Below are 5,516 nucleotides of genomic sequence, written 5' to 3' on the forward strand. Positions count from 1 at the left end.
ACTGGAAAGTTTTGAGTAGAAGGGTGACTGGGATAATTTAGTTTTTACAAAATCACTGTGGCTGCTCATTGAAAATAGACCAATTGGGAAGCCAACGCAACCGTTGAGGAGAGCGACGATGGTGGCTTGGCCTAGTAGCAGTGTGGATGGTGAGGAGTGGTTGTATTTTGGAGAGAGAGTTTGAAGGTCAAGATGCCCCGATTTGCTGATGGACCAGCTATGTGTTGTGTGAGAATGAGAGAAGTCAAGCATGAAGGGAGTTTCTGGGTTGAAAAGACTGTGAAAGGAGCAGGTTTCTGGGAAGAACGAAGGTCAGTTTGGGTTGGGGAGATGTCAAAAGGAGTTGGGCATATGGATCTGGAATTCAGGGAGCATAATGGTTGACTTTCAGGTTCTTTCAGTCCTTCCAAATACGGGCAATAGAGCTGTTGTAAATTAGTAATCGGGAGGTGCATCCTCAAATAAAGAGGGTCTAACCCCTGACTAAAGGGCAAGTTCCCTTTTTGTAAAGAATAATTCTTAGGCAGGGTGCCTTACTTAGGTTCATCTTCATAGCAGCCACCCCCCGCCCACTTGCATAATCTGCAGAATCATGTTTACCTTTTCCTGTTGTCTCTCCCATCACTGAGGGTTTTGTTTCTGACCACAGCCAAATTAGCACCTATTACTTCAGATATTTATATAAAGATCTGTGATATCAGTTGGGTTCAAAGAGTAGCCTCTTTATCCCAAGATGGGATAACTATGCATTAGTTTATATGACTTCTTATCAGAACTTGTGAAGGGCTGTGTTCTTTGGGTTCCTAAAATTTTTTAGCTGTACAGGTAATTAAAATATAATTAGCACCCCTCAACTTGTCAGGAAAAGTGTTTTGTTCTAAGCTGAGCCAGGCAGGGCACTGAGTGTGGGCATCTGAGGTGGCTGAGAATTCACACTTAGAAACATGAGAGAACCTGGGCTCAGCCCTGACGATAACACCCAGCACCAAACGGCTGCCCGCTATCTCGACGAGTAGATTTTTTTTTCTTTTGTGTATGATAGGAGGTTGATGGATTGTGTCTGTTGCAGAGACACAAGGAGAGAAAGGTGACTCAAGTCCCAAAATAGCCCTTTTGAGTGCATTAAGAGAAAGCATCTCTGACACAGACAGGAAGAAAGGAAAGAGGGAGCAGGAATCGGCGACAAAATGTTCATAGTGTGTTGGTCACCAGCATTGATTCACATTAAGTTATTGTCTTTTGCTAAAATGATGCTGCCCTTTGCTTTTACTTTAAATTATAAAAACCCTCTGTAACTGTACAATTACCTGAAGATTAAATGGATTGTCCATTATCTGTATTTTAACAATCCACTGGGTGTTTCCTACCATTTCTTTATCACTTCACACCCGGCTGGGGTTTTGAGTGGGTCTTAGGCACAGCTCTATTTAAGAATGTGGTGGTAATGTCTCTGAATTTTCTATAAAAATAAGAAAATCAGCACTGGAATGAGACAGGGAAACAAGTCTCATTCAAGTTTGCTTTAAATAGACAAATAATATCTGAAAAAAAACTTTAGTGGAAGGAATTATCTCATTTACAGCAGCAATGAAAACCATTACACATCTCAAATTAAACTCAATAAGAAATGGGCAGGAAATTCTAAAACTGGTAAGAGCTATCAAAGGAGAGTTAGGTAAATGGGCAGGAAGACACGATAATGTAAGGATTCAAGTTATTCCTAAATTAATCTATAAATTTGATGCAATTGCAATAAGTCTCACTAGGGTGCATTTTGCTTTCTTTTTGTGCATTGTATGTTTATTTTGGAACTTGCCAAAATTATTCTAAAGAATAATGAGGAAACACAGGAAAAGAATATTGAGGGATACTTATCCTATTAGGTATTAACTGTATTACAAAGCTACAAGAATCAAAACTGTGTAGTATCAGCACATGCTAGAAAGATTAGAATTGGGAATCTAGAAATAGACCCAACTTTATATGGAAATTTCATAAATTGAAATTTCATAAAGCTGTCATTTAAAATCAGTGGGAAATGGATTAATAAATAATTTTAGGAAAACCAGCTAGACCTATTGGAAAAGAATGTGACTAAAATTATTCAGCCTTACTCCTAACAGCAAGATAAATTTCAGATGAATCAAAGAGCTAAAAATAAAAAATGAAGCCATAGTATTGGAAGGAAACATAAGATTTGTTTATTATTTTGAAATTCCTAAGCAACAAATAAACCCATAATCCATAAAGCAGAAAGTTAATAAATTTCACTACTTAAAAATTAAATTTTCTGCATGGCAAAAATGTTATCAAAAATATGGTCAAAGACAAATGGCTAACTAGGAAACATAAAACATCTATTACTGAAATATGATTAATTTTCTTAAAATATAAAGATTTCTCTCAAGTGAGTAAGGAACAGGAACAAGAACATAAAATTCATGTTAAAAAAGAAAAAAACTGGTTCATAAAACACTAAAAGATTGGCAATCTCATAAATAAAAGAAATTCTCTTAAACAATTAGATAATATTTTGCAATTTTTAAGATTGAGAAAATTTAAGAAGAATATGAGGCAAGCATCCAAGCATGCTTCTTCACTCTAGATGGGTGTATAAATTAGTTAGCCCTCCTTGGAGGGCAATTTGCTAATATCTACCAAATATAATGTGAACATACCCTTTGGCCCAGTAGCTGATGCTCTGGAGAATTTGTCCCACTTATACTCATACATATGCCAAGAGGAAGTATGAAGCAAGATATTCATTGCAGCATTGTTGGTCATAGAAAAAGACTGAAAATTTAGTCTACAAACAGGTTATTTGTTTAAACAAATTATGATACATGAAAGCAATGGAATACTATGCAGTTGTAAAAAAGAGAATCAAGTAGCTATGTCTGTGTTAATGTTAGAAAGAGTTCTAAAAAAAACAGCTAGGTGCCAAGTATATTTGTAGAATGCTTTAATTTCTGTAAAGCATAAATGTGTGTGTGTCTTATGTGTATGTGTAACAATCCCTCCCCCTATCCCCACAGACATATTCATGCTTGTTTATGCCTAGACAACTTTTAGAAAATTGCTTCCCCTAGGGAGAGGAACTGAGGAACTGGCAGGGATTGGTGATGACAGAGAGGCTAACTTTCCATTTTTTCCAGCCACAAATGTATGTATGTGGGTGTATATTTCTATACTTTAACCTGAAAATGGGATAATGCTGTACCCATTAGTTTGTAACCCACATTTTCTGTACATTTTCATGTTACCAGTGGTGATCTCTGAGTAGTAAGAGTTTGGGTGACTTTTTAGAAAATTTCTGTATTTTCTTTAACAAAGATGTATCAGTTTTCTAATGAAAATTATTACAGCTATTTCTTTAAAAATCACTTTAAGATAAAATGTTAAAATCTATACTTAGTGTCAAAATGAAAAAATTATCTCTTCTTCACCCAATATGTAATGAAAGGTTACAGAAAGGCCAGGGAGGGGTTGGATTCCAGATGGCGAAACCCATGTAATGGAGAGGTTCTTGATGATTCACAGACCTGCTATCAGAGGTTTATCCAAAAGGAAAGTAAACTCTTTGCATGGTGTTAAATTAAAGACGACCTTGTGTGGGCTATAGGTACAGTTACCACTTGGATGAATCTCCTCACCTTCACCAATATTGACAACCACTTGTGCAAACAAGGTCCTATATAGGATTCATGAGCAATAAGGCGTCTCACAAATCCACAGCCACATGAGCCCTTTCCAACTTCATGAGCCAAGAAGAATTAAGGGTTAAATTGGCATTAAAACTACAAGAAGGCCTGGAGTTTGTCTTCACATAGTCCTGAGTCTTGCTTCAGTGCAAACTGGCATATGAACAGTAGAAGCTCTTTTTTTTTTGTTCCATAAAGAACCATGGGTTTTAAAGTGCTGATTTTATTTCTGATTTGTTTTTCATTATTTCCTGAAGCTATTGAAGTTTCAGAGGCAGTGGGGGAAGTGAGAAAGCCCTGGGAGAGTTTCAGGCTTTGAATTTCAGAACTCAACCATTCAGAAGTTCATAATCATGCCCACAAAAACAATGTCATGGGGTCACGTTGGCCAATGGAGCATTCTGCATGAGGGCTGGAGCTTGGGTTCTGTATGTCTGCCACAGCAGCCTTTCACCCTTTCCGCACTTCCCTTTTTCTCTTTCTTTTTCCCTTTATATCAACATGTTGTAGCCTGTGACACCAGCTAAATTAATCACTCACTGCACTCAGGGAAGTCACCACAGGATGCAGAATAACAAAGACAACAAAATTATTGCAAGGCTGGAGAGAAGGGACTGGCTGGTGAATAGAGCTGGCACACCCTCACCAGCTGTGCCCTACAGGGGCTGGAGCAGCAGATTAAATTGGGGACTGTTTTTTATTCCAGGTATGCGAATTAGGGAATGGCCACAAAACAGTGCCCAGGATCCCCAGTGAAGGGAAATCCCTTTGGAATGCTTGGCCTCCTGAAAAAACTAAGGTTGCCCAGAGGGATCCTCTCAGGGTTCCCCTTGGGCAAGCTCTGCTTGGGTGGATCCACTGAGTGATTGCTGAGCCACCGTGATCCAGAATATACAGGGTACTTAAATCAAAGCCAACAGAGAAATTGAACCACCAGCAACCAAGAAGATGTAGGCTTAACCATTTGCATGACAGCCAAAGAGAAAGGGAGAAAGGATGGGGGACATCAGTTTCTTTGACCCAGGGGAGAAAGGAGCCCCTGAAGGGGAATGTTAGCTGGACCCTGAAGGGGAATGTTAGCTGGACCCTGGACAGTTCACTACAACCCTAAAAACACAACTGGATTAATGGACAGATGTAAACCTACAGGGGCTGTCCAAAGGTGACCTAGTGCTCTGGTTTTAGCTTTTTCTATTATACATGTCTCCCAGTGACTTACTAAATCAGCAATAGACATATAACCAAAAGGACTAGCAAGTATATGTGATACAGCATTAAGATGCAAAATCTCTTTAAAGTCACAAATAGTAAGTTAAAAAATAACAATATGAAATGTAATGAGCTCCTCTCCCCATGGGGGTTTGGTGTGCAGTGGCTGCAGACAGCAGCCCCCTTGGTAGTGGACACAGACTGCTGCTTTTATGAGTTGCCCTAAGGGACCTTGGAGACAGCCCTTTCCTGTTGATTGTCATGTCTGACCTTGTACCAACCCCTCTCTAGGCTCCAGACAGGTATGTGAGGTACCTTTGGAAAACCCCAGGGTACAGCAACATTGGCCAAGTCATCATGTCCATCCGCCCCAAGCTTCAAAACAAGGAGCATATGATTGAGGCACTAAGTTCAAGTTCAAGTTCCCTGGCCACCAGAAGATCCATGTCTCCAAGAAGTGGGGCTTTACCAAGTATAATGCTGACAAATTCAAAGACATGGTGGCTGAGAAGTGCCTCATCCCAGATGGTTGTGGGGTCAAATACATCCTCAATCGTGGTCCCTTGGACAAGTGGCAGGCCCCATACTCGTGAAGGATTTGCCAGC

The 5,516-nt window shown here is 39.4% G+C and overlaps 1 non-coding gene across 1 annotated transcript; it reads left to right on the top strand.

Moving 5' to 3' along the window:
• The first annotated feature begins 5,021 nt into the window (after positions 1-5,021).
• Positions 5,022-5,154, top strand: LOC119510600. Its single transcript, XR_005211980.1, has one exon. It is a non-coding gene; the product is annotated as a small nucleolar RNA SNORA70 (small nucleolar RNA).
• Positions 5,155-5,516: the final 362 nt, after the last annotated feature.

Source organism: Choloepus didactylus, chromosome 1 (assembly GCF_015220235.1).
Source record: "Choloepus didactylus isolate mChoDid1 chromosome 1, mChoDid1.pri, whole genome shotgun sequence".
NCBI lineage: Eukaryota > Metazoa > Chordata > Mammalia > Pilosa > Megalonychidae > Choloepus > Choloepus didactylus.